This window comes from Chinchilla lanigera, unplaced genomic scaffold (genome assembly GCF_000276665.1).
Source record: "Chinchilla lanigera isolate Chin_1 unplaced genomic scaffold, ChiLan1.0 scaffold00004, whole genome shotgun sequence".
Classification (NCBI taxonomy): Eukaryota; Metazoa; Chordata; class Mammalia; order Rodentia; family Chinchillidae; genus Chinchilla; species Chinchilla lanigera.
This window is the reverse complement of record NW_004955405.1, coordinates 831174-848689: the sequence shown is the minus strand read 5'-3', so window position 1 is coordinate 848689 and position 17516 is coordinate 831174. Positions and strand designations below refer to the sequence as shown.

Here is a 17516-nt window from a genome sequence, read left to right as displayed (position 1 = left end):
ACAGTTGTAATTCAACAGCACTGACTCCTGCTGTTGGAATGGAGGACCATGCTGAATGATGAGAAAGCTGGCGCATCTTGGCAAACTTCCCAGGCATCCGCCCTGGGCGAGCTGAGGGGCATGTATCATACTTTCAGAGGGATGGTGCAGAAGGGAAACTGCAGAGGTAAATATCTTTCTCATAATTTTTTTAAATATGAAAGACACAATCTAAGGAAAATAAATATATATTGTTAACAACTCAACCTGAGCTCTAATTATCATGGAAATATTTAGAGGTAAAATACTGGTAGGTACTTAGTCCCATTCTGCAAAGGAGTCTAGCACAATTTAAAGTTATATCAAAGAACAGTTCCATAAATCAATATTATGATGTCAGTTTTGTCACTGCCCATGGGGAGACCAGACATTCAAATGCTACACTCTTCCAGTTTTCGCTATCAGACCGAGTTACAGACCATTAGACATAGCTGTTAGTCAATGTTTTCACGCCAACAGTTGCTGGATGTGCTAGAAACTATTTGCTCAAATAATTACTTCTGGAATAGCAATGATTTCCACATAATAGATCCCTTTTTATAGATGAGAATTCCTATTGACAGTTTATAATTGACTCAGCTTCCTCCAGCAGTGTCTCGCCTGACAGCCTCTCTCTCTTCCTCCCACACAACCCTCACCAGCCCAAGACAGACCAATCTGTCATCTTACATCTTCAATTATAGAATGCTTTAAATTCAAACATGTTAAAATCTAATCTATAACACTTATTATCTCTATAATGCTCTGACTTTTGAATGTATTTTTTGTGTACATCAACTCACCTCCAAATAACAACCTGGCTTATAGCAAATTAAACAGGTCCCTACACAAAAATAGATAAACAAAAACCACTACAGTGGACTATGAATTTCTACTGATTTTTAAAGTGAGAAACCATTGACAGTAGAGAAAGACTGCAGAGACTATATGGAATAATACGTTTAAAGTCTACATTTATATCTACATTTGTTAGTGGCTAAACCTGTATAAGAAGAGCAGAGTGTATATAGTTTTCAATATCAGCAGGAAGAAGGCATTTTATTGTGGTTGGTGTTTGTGATTATTATTATTATTATTAATTTACAAGGGAAAAAGAATAGTCATTTAATTTTTTTGACTTTATTATCCAGTAGAAACTTGTTATTAACCATCTTTTTTAAAACACAGCATGGAGAAGTGGCACCCATCCGGACCATAACTCCCTGTAGTCAAAGAGGTACTTATCCTTCCTGAGGAAGAAATTGTGAAATTCCCAGGCCATACTTAGCACGGAGGGTCTGAATGAGTGGCACTGTCCTGTCCTTAAGACTGGAATTAGGCCCAAGTAGGTAGGAACAAGGAATTTCCATTTGTCACTTCTTCCAAATTTCTCAAGGCAACCAGCTATGGCCCTAGGTGCTACTGACAGAACTGAAAGCACGATAGTGTTTCTTCCTAAGGAAAGGACCCAGTGGAGTGATCTGTACAAATTATGCAGGTGCCTCACAAAAGCCAGGGTACACATCCTGCACTTTAAGAGGTGTTAGGAGAAAAAACCTTTTGAAGCTTACTTGTCTATGGAAAAAAGGACATTCGGGGAAGCCATGGAGATGTAAGTCACAGGAAGAAAGATATCTAATGAATCACAGAGCATTAAGATGCCACCACAAGTAGCCAGCATCACTCAGGTCACACAGCACTCCAGATGTAGGAGCAAGTGTCATTCTCCAGACAGCACCAGGGGAGTGGGGCAGCAGACAGCAGCACCACCATTACCTCAAGCCAAAGCTCAGTCATGGGATGCTTGAGCCTTCGATGAATTCTCAAGACCACAGTCAGACTACGGACCAGCTCTGAAGTGATTAACAGTTCTTCTTAAAACTGCCTTATCATCATATCAACTCAGGCAGCCAAAAAATGTCAGCCTTGGCTCGAAAGCATTTGTCAAGGTATGAGCAAATCCCTTGTTATGCACTTGATCCTTTATGAAATTAAATTTTTTCTTGGGCTTTTTTGACACAGGATCTCGTTATGGAGTTCAGGCTGGTCTTGAGATCACTTGGTAGCCTAGGCTGGCCTTGAACTCACAATGATCCTCCTGCCTCAGCCTCCTGAGTGCTGGGATTACAGGCTTGTACCACCACACCTGGCTTGAAATTAAAAGAATGATTAGTGCTGCTGCTGAGAATTTTGTTCAGAATGAAATGTTTCCATATGTGTCTGAGGCCAAGGTGAAGCAGAAACACAAAAAGCACTATGTGGCCCTGTACTTTGGGCTCCCCTTCTGTAAGATATAATGTACGCTTTAGTTTACTGTTGTAGTTGGGAGTTTGCAAGGGGAACAGGGGACACAATTTATAACATTATTTTATAATAGTTACTCAAAGACTCATATACAAAAAGTTCCGAAAATCTGTCCACACACTACAGACCAAAGAATCCAGCTGAGGGCCTAGATCTCATGATAATGTCTTGCATGAGTCCAGCTGAAGACCTAGAGCCCATGGAAAGAGCCCCATGAATGCAACTGGAGGCCTAGAGCCTATGACAATGTCTCATGCAGGCCTGATTCACGGATCTGCGCTGGGCAGGCCCAAAGGTCAGTGGTGGAAGCTAGAGAGTCTATGCCGGAGGGATGAAGGATATGTGATAATAGGCTGAGGGATCTGCCCTGGAGCCAGGAAGCGATGCTCAGAGTAAGGACCAGAGCTCTCCCAAAGTGAACTGTAGCCATTCTCAGTGGCAATGAAGTCCTGTGCTCCTTTGACAGTGAGAGCCTCCGAGTTCATCAGGAAAGCCAGCATGACAAACTCCTCCACAAAAACCAGCAGCTTCCCAACTGCTTCACAACAGCTTCCAACAGCTTCTACCAGCTCCCAACATCCTCTGAACTTCTTTTTCTCCAGTTCTGCCTCTTATGCTGCTGGCAACAACCCCCAGGTGGGCCTCCCACACCCGGCACCATGCTGGTTCAGTTCAGCTGGGGGTTACAAGTTGACCACCAGTTGTCAATCCACCACATTTACTCTCTTGTTTTTTATTCTCTCAGGGAAAAATCAACTTCTCTAACATATAAATTCTAGGAAACAAACTGATTCCCTATATACATTCTGAACATTCCCAAAGCTCAGATTTCTAGATGGAACCTTAACTACCAGGTTAGTTTCTTTTTTGGTGGGTTTGTTTATCCTGTTAGGTTCAGATAAACAGGAGTTGTGAGTGAAATTGCTGCAGTGAGATGGCCAAGTGATACCAACTCAAAAGAGTCTAGATTCTTGAAAGTATCCTCTAAATTAGAAGTATGACCAGGTCGAGATTTAGCATCTAATATAGTTGTGGAAAGAAACGTAAGACTGGCCAGTTCATGACTTTAGGGTTTAGCGAACAACTCCAGCTGAGCCCAAGCTCTCCCAGAAAACTGATCCTACCCTGTTGCCTCGATCCGGCCCTTCCCAGTGATAAGAGGTCCTGTCCCAGTGTAACCACGAAGGTGTGTTTTTGCTAAGATCAGAGAATCATGTATCTTTGTAACTTTCTTCTGCATTCATTTTGTAATAAGCAATGCCCAAGGTTACCAAGTCTTGCCATTTCGAATAGAATTAAAATGAACTTTGAACCATTAATATTTTGTTAACAAAAATTATTATCCTATATTGTGAAAATATCCTAGTATCTGTCCCTTGAGGGAATGCAAAAATCTTTACACTAAAGCATAACATACATCAGAAGGATAGTATGTCCCAAAGGTTGGCAATCCTCCTAGACAGCCAATTCAGGATTCGATCCTACTTACTCCTTTGAATCACTGTGCAATTTTACTCTCACATCTTTCTTATTACTATTGAAAAATAATCATCTCCAGGTGATTGAATAAAAGTACAGTAAAAGTTACCTATAAATATGCAACAAAACATCACAATGTTCCATACCCCAAAATGTTAAGAGCAAAAAATTAACAAGACAATAGCTAAGAACTACCCTATACAAAGATAGTTTCATACTGAACATGTTTTTTTGGCCTTAGTTGCATAATTCCCACTAGAATCTTGCTCACAGTAGATAGCTAAATGAGTAAATCAAGCCACTTGTACTGGATAGAGTAAGACTGAGATAGGAACTGTTATGGTTTGTATCTCCGTGTCCTCCCAGAGCCTCATGTAGTCATGGTGCGGGAATTTAGAGTTTATGATTGATCCATGGTCCAATGCTGGGATTATGAGTATGAGTGCTACACTACCCGAGGGCAGGTAGTTTGCATATAATGTAAGGTAGGGAAAGAGGCTGCTTGCGCTGCTCCTCCATTTTGCTCTTGCTGCTTTTGCTGTTTGCTGCCACCGTGAACTGTTGCCCTCTGCCATGTGCCACTCTGCCTTGGAGCCCACCCAGTGTGGACTGAAACCTCTACAAACTGTAAGCTAAATAAATCTTTCCTTCCTTAATACTGGGCATCAGGTATTTTGTCTCAGCAAAGAGAGAAAAGTAACCAAGACAGAAACCCATTTGCACATGCACTAACTAAAAGAAATAAATAAAACTTGTTATATTGTCCATATGCATGATTAATATCTTCTGAGTATAGCAAAGATGACCTTTCAAGTGCTTACCATCAAGTACAATGACATTTACTTTTGAAATGCTCTCTATCTGATCTTTAAACCGTAACCAGGTTGTCTTGATCCATTATAAAATACACTGGGTCAGTGAAAAATAAAAAGTAGGTGCTAATCTTTAGGAAAAGAAAAACCTCAGTCATCTCAGGACATCACCAGTTTAAAAGAAGACAGCACTTTTTTTGGAGTATGTTTGACATTTTCCACATATTTCAAGATGGTCTTACTGATCTAAAATTGCACCAGATGGAGAAGCAGCAGGTGTGAATTCAGCAGCTACACCAGAGACAAGATTCCAAACTAGGCCAGCCACTTAAGGTCTTTCACATTGAGATCAGGAAATGTATTTACTTCTAAAAGGTGTAAAGTTGTGTGTGTGTGTGTGTGTGTGTGTGTGTGTGTGTGTGTGTGTAAAATGCATTCAAATTAGAAACTGCAAGTATTTTTCTGTATAGCATATCATAGAAGGAGAATCTAGATGTTAGGACAGGGATGATTAGCAAGAGAACACAGAGGTAACAGAGACTCAGGTAGAAGGCGTGACTCTGCCTATTATGAAAAATGAATTCAGTAGTGATGCTTTGGTCAATAAGACCCCATGAGTATGACTGTGGTCTCACAGATTATACTGGAGTTAAAATTTCTGACTGCCCACGCACTGCAGCCATCACGACATCATATGCATCACAGCACATTGCTCATGTGTTTGTGGTGACGGTGATGTAAGCAAACATACTGTGCTGCCAGCCATAAAAAGTCCAGCAGTATAATAATGCACAGAATTGATCATAACTGCAAACAACTATGTTATCAAAGTACTGCTATTTTAAAGGGAGGGACCTAACCCTTTTCAATTCGTGTAAGTACACGATGATGCTCAGGGACCAACTTGCCGAATGACACATTTCCCAGGATCCATTCCTGCCGTTAAGCCATGCGTGGGTATAGATATTCAGGAATTTGTTTCTCTGCAAATAAATTCTTGTTTATTTTGGCACCCAAACCCTAAACACTTGCCCCATCAGTTACTTTGAAATTATTATTAATATTATTATTGTTATGAGAGATACAGTGTAAGTCACCCAGGCTGACCTCAAGTTTCTGGGCTCAAACAATCCTCCTGTCTCAGGTTCCCAAGCAACTGGAGCTACAGGCACACCCCACATCATTTTGAAGTTGTTTTAAAAAAATGCTCTTTTTTCAGTAAGAACATCTTAGCTCATGTTTTAGCTCTACTATGCCCTAACTATGTGACTCTATAAAATATCTTAGGCTGTAAAAGTTAGATATAAACTGAGAATAATGGTATTTGCTATATATTGTTAAAGGTTAAATAAGATTTATCTTAATTAAATAACTTATACTGTCAGCTGGTATTCATTCATTTCCATTTTCTTGTCTTCAGTGGTATAAGGAAAAGTCAAATTTTAAAGAGGAAGATGCAATAGAATTAAAATGTTAATATTATTTAAAAAGATGCTGTCTGTTGGGTTTACAATGTAACAACTCCTATATTAGTATGGCAAATGTGGTATTATGAAAAAGAAAAGAAATTGAAAATTAAAAGCCTTGAGCAATAAGAGCTTAGGGCAAAAGAAACCAAAGGGAAAATGTTTGAAATAAAGTTTCAAAATATAGCCATGTTTCATGGCACACACCTGTAATCCCAGCACTCTGGGAGGCTGAGACAGAAGCATTATAAGTTCAAGCCCAGCCTGGGCAACTCGACAAATTAGGAAGACCCTGTCCAAAATTTAAAAATTAAAAAGGAGCAGGGATGTAGCTCAGTGGGAAGGATCAGGGTTAAACCCTCAGTATGTTAAAAAAATGTTTCAAACTGTATTACTAACGCGTAGTTTCCTCTGCAATATCCTGGAAATAACTTAATAATTTCCCTTTAAAGAGTCATTTGATTCAGGAAGAAATGGACAGATATGGATTTAAATAACAAAACAGCATCAATTTTCTTACATCATCCTAGCTTACAAAGGGAAAGGAAAATAATAAAAAGCTAAAAGTATTCCATCCTTAGGTATATATTTAAGGTAGACCACATACAGGCTAAATAACAGTCTGTACGTCTTACTTTTGGCTACATGAGCAATGTGTTACAGATTGTTGAAATAACTCAATATTTTATTTTTGAATAATGCTAATTTAAACAGAATCAGGAAATCCTAATCTATCAGGAATTTATCCACTAAATAAATGTATTTAAAATTTTATTTGCTACACTGTACTTCAGAATATCTAAGGGAGTTGGAGGGCAGCAACCTTGGTCTCCTTGGGCTCAGTTTCCTGATGATGCCTATCCCTTTCCTTGTGCAGGTTACTCGACAGGGCCATGGCAAATGTGAAAGGCACATGTTATATTGAGTAGAGGGTAACAATAAAACTGTAAAGCTTGTTATCTACAGTAAATGCACTTATGGCAAAAGTTCTTAAAAGAAACCTCAATACGTGAGTTAGCCAAAATGTTCAGCTTTCCTCAAGACAGCACCCAGTGGTGGATCTTAAGTATCACACTTAAATAATATGTAAATTTTGAATTTTATATAAAGTTTAATGTCCATATGTCTGTGTAACTTTTTCTGGCTAAAGCCTTTATATTCGTCCTCCACTTCTAAAGTGAATATGACCTAGAAGAGGTTAAGACTCTAAAGAAGCATTCTGTTACATATTGTTAGACATGTCCCAGAATCACTGTCACAAAATGTACCCCATAAATCATTAATTCTTAGGGAATTAAGTAGATATGATGTAATTTGATGGGTAAATTAAACTTCTATCTTGCACTGCTTTTCAGAGATGCTAACATTTCAGTGAGCCCTGCCACTCCAAGACTGCGAAGAGATAGGAAGGGCCACACAAGCTCCCTGTTCAAGGACCTTTCCTTTCCAGAGGGCACTGCTGGCTCCAGGGCTCCTCAAGAAATGCTTGGAGAAATGCTGATTTAAGACTGCACCTCTTGGTCAAACACTGAGTGACACGTAATCAGGTGAAGTTCTTATATAATTAAACCCAAATTTATAATTCAGTGCAAATACGGTGATTTTTAAGGAGTAAAGTCACAACTCTGCCTTCAGCATTATACTGTGCTCTAGTAAGGCATAACTGTAGTTTTGCACAACTGGATAACTTGGCCATAAGGTCCCCACTGGCAAGCCCTTCTCATGTATTTTCTAACCAGCAGGGCACATTACTGTACAGCCTGGCTCTTTCAAGGATCCTCACTATCTCCTCTCTAGTACCCAGCTGGTGTGTGGTGGAGGGGAGGGGAGACAATATTAAATGACAGGGAAGAAGGGAAGAAAGAGAATGTTTTACCTGCAAGCTTCAAGAATTGGTAAAATGGTGTAAACTATGGTAAATATGGTCAAGAACTATATTTTGCTTTAACATTATCAGGATTTTAGCACAATGCAAGCCTCCAAAACAAAATAGAAAGTAAAGAGGTGATCATCAGACAATCAAACACTCTGCTGCTACTTAAACTTGAGTCATCTGAATTTCTACTGTTATATTTTCTCAGGCCTAAAATTCTTTTTTTTTGTTTTTTTTTCTGGTACGAGATCAAACTCATGACCTTGCGCTTGCCGGGCAGGTGCCGTGCCGCTGAGCTAAATCCCCAGCCCCAGGCCTAAAATTCTGTGTAACTTTTCTCAGTATTATAAAAACCTGTAGGATTAATATTCACTACCAATGAGTAAGAAACACATTTTATTTCAACTGAAATTACGACTGTACATAAGAAAGAAAGGGCATAAGATTGCAGGTCACCTTTTTCCTTCCCACCTGCTTTATCAGTTTGCTGACTCCATTCAAGTTAACAACTGGTATTTTTCTTTTATTCCCTCTGGTCTCACTGGGGATTTAAGTTCCCACGTTCTCTCCCAGGGTCATCGTATTGTTTTTGCCTACATCTGTTGTTTATTAGCCTCCAGAAAGGTAAATTTTCACCCAACAAACATTTGCTGAATTTATGATTAGCATGAGACTGAATACATGCATTTGGGAAGAGTTGTTCCAAGATCCAAGGAAGATGACAATCTCACAAGGGAGCAAGCGATAAGAATAGCTGCAATTTTATCAGAGATAGGCCTTTTCCCTAAGTCTCTCTCCCCCTCTCTGCTCTCTCTCTGTAAATATGGCCTAATACCACTAAACTTGAGTCTTCATTTATAAAATGCTATTTTAACATTACCTAAGGGTTGTTATAGAAGCTGATACTACTCCTCATTTGTAAAATGGCAAGAGGCTATACATTTTAAAAAGAATTATGAATTATCAGCATTTTGGGGGACTATTTTGTTAAAAGCTCCATAATAGACATATAACAATATTTTAAATGCTGGGCTGATCTCTGTAATACAGTATCCTTCAACAAGTATCTTTTCCACCATTGTCATCAGAATATTTAATTATCGAAATTTATACTGAGCAGTAAAAATGAACTATGCAAGAATATAGTTATTTAAAATATAATGTGTTGTTATGGTTAATGCAGACATTTTAGTCTAAGGAAAAATCCTCAGGAAAATATTCCTTCTTCATTGATTATTAGGCAAGAGAAGTCTCAAATGACACTGATGTTTACCGTGTGATAAGAAATGTATATGCATGATGCAAACAGAAGTCAGGCATTGGTGAATTTCACTTGGCTTCTTGAAATAGACACCAGCATGGAGCTAAGTTAAGTGAATAAACACACTTTTTAGGAAAATGTTGGCGCATCTCACAAAGCTAAGCTAAGGCTAAACAAGCCAGTCTCAGACAAAGCAGACTGCAGAGCAGGTTTCAGTTGGAGAATTCATAGGCCTCAGGTGCGTTGCCCTTAAACTCAGCTACCAGAGGCTCCCAGCCGCAGTGTCTCTCCATTCAGTGCAGCTGTCTATGCTGCTGTGAAGGTCTGACCCCCACAGTTTAGATGGGGTGTGCGCATCTGTCCCCATCACCTGCAGTGAAGTGAGTCACACAGCACCTCTCGGAATGGCAGCACCCCATTCCTGTGCTTCCGGGAGTGTACACACTGGGAGAATGTTGACAGCTAAGCACTAACCCCGGAACTGGGTTCAGGACATAAAAGAAAAGACTGTTACTTTTAACCAAGTTAAATTCTAGTTCTTATCAAAGTTCATGGTAATATCTTATTCATCAGTTCTGGACATGCTGTCCTCCTATTCAGCAATACAAATAAAAAGCATGCTCATCCTTCCCTGATAACGCACAAAGAGAAGCATTGTAAAGTACATGCAATTTTACTTTTACCAATGAAACTCTGATTAAAACATTCACTTCACTCAGCTTTATTTTTCCTCTTTCATATTTATACCTTTGCAAATATATGAGATGCAGCCATCTGTAAAATTTTACAGAAGGTAGAAAAGCAATTAACTAATTGAAAGGCAATTTGATAGAAGAATAAAGTAACTTCTGTATACTAAACCATTTATCAAAAATATATGGTTTGTTACTATTTTAGAAATAAACTGAGGTTTCCTTCTGTGCCTTACAAGCTACTAAAATTTTGACTACTCTTGGAATAAGGGATTTTATTTTCTTACCAACTGTACTTGATAAAAAATAGTAAAACAAGTTTCTTTAGCTTATTTTCCAGGAAAGTTGATATTCATGTATGAGCTGTATTTGCTTTAGCAGGTAGAACTTGCCAAGAAATTCAATAACTATTCAAGTGATATATAAGTGAGCAAAGAAAAAAATAACACTGAGATCTTCAAATAATTATATGCCTGCCTTTGACATTTAAATGACAGCAAAATCCATCGCTATTCTTCTGCTCCTCCTACAGAGGCATCACAATGTGACCAATAGACATGCTGGATGATTCTCTGTGGCTACAGTCAACTGAGGGAAGCGCTGACTTTAGTGGCTGTTGTGAAAGGCCACTGTGGTCAAAAATAGCTGAACTTGTTTTCCCCCCTCTGATAATAACCAAGCACTTAACTCCTTTAATGAATTCCTTTGTTGGCTCTTGGGAGCGGAGAATGGAGAGCAGGAAATTGCAGCATGAAGAGACAGGCTCTCATTGTCTACGCAGCTGACTGCTGAGCTGGAGCAACGTGAGGGAGCTCCAGCAAGCACAGAGAGGACGGAGAATACAACGGGATTCTTTGTGCATTCAGTAGTGCGCTTAGATTCTGGGCCAGATACTAGTGGTGCAGGAAGGCAGGAAGCAAGCGGGTGTCCGTGATGTATGAAAGCTTGCTGTTTAGCACACTGGTGAATGGCGTATGTGAAAAAGCTAGGGTTGTTCCATAAGGCTCTATTTGTCTTGTCGTTTCTTCCTTTGGAAGGAAAACATACTTGGAGACCTTGCCCTTCACCCCAAGGAAACAAACAAGCTAAAAGCAGAATTCCTTCTATGATAACTCACCATATTGCCTTGAAAGGAATTACACTGAGAATGTAAGGCAGAGTCTTCTGCAAGTACAGATAAGAGAGGCTGTGAAAATGGATTCCATTGTGTCCTACTCGCTAAGGCAGCATGGCTGGAATCTTTTTGGTATCCATTATGAGTCATAATCAGTTCTATTTCAATAAGACGTATGTGTTTGGGGGATATGCAAAGTGATAACTGCTCCATGCAATTAATATTATTGACGCAAATAATGTTTACATAGTCGATTTTATAAAAAAAACCTAGTGCTCTGGCTGAAGCTTATGTCATTGTATGTAGAGAGACCTCTGCCAGCAGTCCTGGAGGCCTGTACAAAGGAGATATGGTCTGGAGCCATCTAGATTAGACCCCAACACATCAGATTGGCCTAAGTCAATTTTAGATAAATGTTAATCATTAGCTTCGCTGCGATCCATTTCTTAATGCAAATCTGATTCACTCCAGTAGCAGAATCCAATTTCAGTATGTTAGAATTAGCCTGATTCTATTTGCATTATATTAACGAGCAAACTAATTATTGAACTTAGCAAAAGATCATCACACAGGGCACAAAAGTCTAGTGTTTACATGTTCAATAAATAGAGTAATTACATTGTGTCAGGCACTAGACTAAGAATTTGTAAATTTTTTTGAATAATGCCTTGTAGAGAAGAAAGATATCATACAAAGAGATAAAAGCTTTTTTCAGATGCAATGGAAGGAAATACCAGAAAACTAAACTGTCCAGGCAAGTACAGCATATCAGACTTTTGGGAGATGAGTGAAAGCGCTAATTTTAAAGACGATGGAATTAGGTGTCTCTTGCTGAGCATAACTGATGTATTGGGAAAGACATTGAGAGGCTGAGGGTAATTAATTACCGAGCAAAAACAGAATGTAAAAGTCAGAGATCCTCCTTGACAGTCTATAAATTAGTAATTTAACCGATACATCTTTCAATGGTGCATTTCACCTTTTGTTTCTGGGCCAAAACATCTGATGTGCGTGACTTAAAGAAGTAAAGCTTTGTGTTGGCTCATGGATTCAGGGGTTTCAGTCCATGGTTAGTTGGCTCCAAAACCAGGCCCCACCTCTTAGCACATTCAGCTATGAACTCATCTATAGATTTTACCCACTAATGAGTTTGTTGCCTGCACAATCCAATCAACTTCCAAAAGCCCCATCTTTGAATACATGATATTTTGGGGGGGCATTTTATATTCAAAATATAGCAAGTGGGTGAAAAAGAGGATCATCGCCAGTAACAGAACTCCCAAGAAGGTTAAAAGCTCAACTGCATTAAATCAGGCTCTGGGTGGAAAAGAGTGAGACTCTGAAACATGGGAAGGAATCATAGGATAACAAACTGGAAACCTCAGATTCTCTTGAGCTCTTTGGATCTACAAAAGTCCCCACTTTTCTTGGATAAAGCTAATCATTTTCTTCTGCTTAAAGACATGGCAGGAGTCTGTACTTTGCAATTCCCCTTAAGAAGCTGGCTCTACCTCCATTCCTAAGCACGGGACCAATAAGTAACAGGAAGCCATGATGCTAACTGGTTAGTGGAGTGCTGGAACTAAAAAAGGGGAAACAGACTATATCCCAAAGAACTCCATGATCTAGCCAACAGGTACTAGGAGGAGCCAGGTAACAATGGGACTGAGTGGATTCTGAAAGTGCTGGATTGAGGAATTGGGAGACAGACTTAACAGAATTCTAAATAATGACCATTTCATTGATGTGATACTGTTCTCCTGTATGATGGGATTTAATAATCTCACAAGCCTTGAGGAACTAGTACAAACATAATGCTTGTCTAGCACTTAGAAGTTTGGAGACAACGGTGGTCTACAGTAAGTGCAAATGAAACAACTGCTGTAGCAAATGGCGGAAACAGGAACACTGGAGTGGACACTGACGTAAGGCTAGAAAAATCTATCAGCTGACCATACTCCATGGGGAGAATATAAAACACTTCTTTTACTGAGGTAATAATTTATACATTACAGAATTGAGAAAATCAGTAGTGACTTTTCCTCTGGAGGCATGACAAAAAGCAGGGTATTGTTATAGAACAGAGATCAATAATACAATTGAGAGTGGTAGAATCCCTAACATAACAAATACCATTTGGGGACGCTTAGCTACCCAAAGCAAGGAGGTTACAGTAAATTCAATGGACAGCAAAATTGGCAGAGCAATCCAAAATTCGGAAACACAGGGCATCATGGAACTGGTTGATGGAACATCTCCCCTGAGGACAAGAGCATCACTCAAATCTACATAATCAAGATGAATAGAAAGAGGAGCCTGAATGGCACTAAAACCAATAAAATATTCCAAATTTTTACCAGTTTCCATATTGAAACCAGTTTTTATGTCTGCAACATAAGAGATGAAGGACAAATTGGGACCTTAGGAGGAAGAACTCTGTCCAACCATGCAACTAGGCAAGTGTGTTGGAAAATTAATCTCATGTTATTTCCTCAAAGGTGCTTACAGGTACTTATTTAGGTAAGGCATACAGGTAATTCTTCCCACTAGGGTGAGAGGAATGCTAGGGTGGGGAAATAAATCCAATATTATTCAAGGTTGCTCACAGCGAATCCACGGAATCACCAAAATCATCCAGTGGCCACTTTCCTGGGCCTGATCCTATATATAAAGTTGGTAGAGTTGCTGCTAATACTCTCATATGTGTTCCTCCCCTAATTTGTAAAATAGATTATGGTGAAAAGAGCCACATAGAAGCCTACACCCTCCTCACCAGTCAGGTTAATAAATCAAAGACAGTGTCACCTTTAAAGTTTTAAAATACATAAGCATAATGGTACCCATTCTACCCAAATTATTTTTCTAGTCAACCAGATGAATTCTGTTCTTGAGTTTGACAGGAATAACGAACACATGCTCCCATGTACACTATGTGGCCACTGATCTGAAAAATATTTAATTTTCATTCTCACTGACAGAAATGATCAGAATGTATTTGAAGTCAGTTGGGACAAACATCAATACACTTTTATGGTCTTGCTGCAGGCTATGTTATCTATTTTGTCATCATTCTTAGCATGCTCTGAAGAGATCCATACTATCTGAATATTTACATAATATCATGTCAATCCACTATGTGGACAATATCATGTAATGGGACCAGATGTACCCAAAATGGCAAATATATTAATCATATATAATTTTGGTTAGGTACATGAACTCCACAAGATGAGTGATAAATCCTAATAAGAATCAGAGTCAACTATATTGGTAAGTTTAGAAGAACCCAGTGGTCTAGAAAATGCTTGATCATCTCTTCCAAACTATATTAGAAACTATTGCATCCCACACATCCCATCACTAAAAATAAAGCATCTTCAAGTCCAAGAGGCGGGCTGGGAATTTAGCTCAGCGGCAAAAGCGCCTGCCTGGCAAGCGCCAGGTCGTGGGTTCGGTTCCGGTACCGGAGAAAAACCAAAAAAAAAAAAAAACAACAACAAAAAAAAACAAGTCCAAGAGGCACGTTATCATACCCTTGGGACTAGTACTCCACCTTTTGTGGAAGGCAGCAAAATCTTAGTAGGATCTAGAGCAGAAAAATGGCCTGCAGTAAATCTAGGCTACTATTAAAATAATCCTACCAGCGGGATCCCAGTACTACATTCCATCTGTGTGTGACCCAAGCTCCCCGAAAATGATGACTGTCTAAATAGCCACCTTAAAGGTAAATCTCCCATGGAGCCATCTGTTTATATTCCAAAATAGAGAAGAAAGGCTTGAGACTCCCCTGGCTTTCTCTGCTTACATTTCAGAGCAAAAGTCTCTCCCTAGAGAGGAGTAAGGACAAATGCAACCGCTGTCCTCTATAAGCTGTGATTTAATTTCAGGGTTTCTTTTTCTACAGTACAATCTCTGCCTTCACAGGTGATACCTGGTCTTCATTGTTTTGACCAAGGGGGAGATCAGGTACTGCTGAGATGCTCTGTAAATAAAAGATCTGTTCTCTTATCTGGAGCTTTGGGGTTTCTGTTAATGCATGATTAGAGAGAGATAATAATAATAATGATGATGGTAATAGATGATGATAATAGATAGATAATGATAGATAGATGATAGATATAGATAGATAAATAGGCTTAAATTTTGCCTGGAAAGTCGAGTAACACCTTATATCCTTTATGGTTTCAAAGTTTCAAATGTGACCCATCATTTGTGATGGGAAAATAACTTGTGTAAGTTTCCTGAAATCCCGAGTAGAGGTTCTATAGCATAAATTCTAAAAATTCTCAAACAATATGATGTCATCTTCAGGAGAGAATTAAATGCTATTCGTAAAGCAGGCCCTGGATTGCCCTTTAGCTCTAGTAGAAATGGAGATAATACAGTTTATTGGTATATGTAATGAAATAGCATCTGATTTTTATGAGGAAGCAGAGAAATAAGGGTCTAAAAATAACAGTGAGAAGCAGAGTATGCAGATCCTGTTTCTCAACACTAAGCAGTAGGATAGGGTGTAATACACGGCTCTGAGCAAAAGAAAACATACTAACTAGGGAATTCTAAGGAGGATGAGATTTCATTTAAATCCAAGTTGTACAATTTTTTTTTTGGAAAAGTTTCATCATTTCTGATTAATCATGGACTGTGAACTTAAGGAAGAAGTTTAGAAGGAGCAAAAGAGAGATAGGATGGGCCAAAGAACTGAAGCAAAAGTGGTATTTGTGTGAGAATAAGACAAAGCAGCTTTGCTACCAAAAGAGTCTACATTTGAGTGATGGTTGGAAAAAATAATGATTTGGAGCAGATTCATGTTGGTGTCAAAGAGAAATGCATGAGAGTGAACAAAGGGCAACTCAGAATTTAACTGTCTCCAGAACTGGAGGCCAAGCAGTAACAGGAGCAGGGAAATATTTAACGGGCTTGTCACTGACAGAGGCAGCAAGGATAACAGAAGGAGAGTTTTCACCTCCCTTGAGCTGACCAAGAATTCAGCTGTGTGACCTCTTTTGCTAAAGCTAGCCTGGTTTCAGATGTAATTTATGACTCCAGAACCCTGTAACCCCACAGTCCTTGATAAGCACACATCATTCTGCCTTTGGGCTGGTGTGACAAAAGCAAACAAATCTCAAGTGGACTCATGCTAAAGTAACTTTGGCTAGGTAGAAGTGAAGAGCCCACAGTGCATCATAATGAAGCTAACACAGTCAGATTCTTTAGGATACAAGAGAGGTTTATGCAGAGAGGCCAGGGCCACTGTACTGTGTTCACAAGCTATTGTCCCAGCCAGGTCTACCTTAAGCCTGTTGTACTGAGAGATCATATGCTTGAGAATACACCGTATGGAGACGTTCATTTACCCCATTTCCCTACATGCTCACCCTCAATGGAAATGTGAACAGGGTGCCATTTTGTCTTTTAAAAGACAAAATGGCTTAATATCTAATATTTGTTTCCCAAGGGCTTAAAATATATCCAACCCCGGGTACATTTTTATAAGCCTTATCCTGTTTTAAATGTAAGTAATCCAATGTGCTTGATCTTCTTATTACTCTTATGTTACAGAAGGGAAACCAAGGGATGGAGAGGTCAAGTAAACAAAGTCTCAAGAAGAGTAAATTTTGGAGCTTGATTCTGATAAGAGAATTAACAATAGCTGGAAGAGGGAAGATAAGTAGGGGAGATTAACAGCAATGGGCGAAAGATAACAAAAGGCCACTTCACTTACTTGATTATATGTTAAGACCTTAACTCAAATCCATTCCCCTATCCTCAAATGCCAGTGGATCTTGCTTACAACCATACCCAATCGAGAAGCAACAATTACTTCTACTGGTGGGCTTGTCCCCATCCCAAAGCTTTCTCAGTACCCCCTCTCCTCATCCATAGCTAATGAGGTGATGTTGATTCAATGTAAACACCTTGTGCCTGCCTTCCCCTAATTTTGGTTATAAAAATATTTATAGCTCTTGGTAGAATGCACATTTTCCAACTGCTCGGGCTGGAAATTTCAGAAACTTGTCCAAAGACCTCATCCTTTTTCTGACTAGTATGTTTACCCATTCAATTAATCCTTTTGTTCCAGAGATTTCTTGTTCTCAAGGCTTTTGTTTTAATATATATTTTTTTCAGTTTTTTTTCTTTTTTTTTAAATTTTTTTTATTTTAAAGAGTAAAAGAAGGGTAACATAATAATAGGGGGGGCTTACCAAATTACAGACAAAGTGGTAGGAAATTATCAATGATTATTGTTTTACATATTGCTATCTACAAGATGGTTTCTCAGGAAAACAAATAGACAAATTATAGTGATTTACAGACAAAAGAGGTAGGAGATTATCAATAGTTGTTGTACTATACTTAGGTATCTTCAAAGTGGCTTCTAAAGAATATAAATAGAACTATACATGAGTGACCCACTGAATAATCACTCAATAATTCTCAATGGTTGTTGTAGGAAACACATAATAATGAACATGGATCCATTTATGAAATAGGATA

General features: G+C 38.9%; 1 long non-coding RNA gene across 1 annotated transcript in view; it reads left to right on the top strand.

The window, feature by feature from the left end:
* LOC102007728 overlaps positions 1 to 17516 on the top strand; it is a 40372-nt gene continuing 22856 nt past the window's right edge. The window contains exons 1-2 of the long non-coding RNA XR_259358.1: positions 1 to 166; positions 7435 to 7626. This is a non-coding gene — a long non-coding RNA (uncharacterized LOC102007728). The remainder of the gene's footprint in view (positions 167 to 7434; positions 7627 to 17516) is intronic.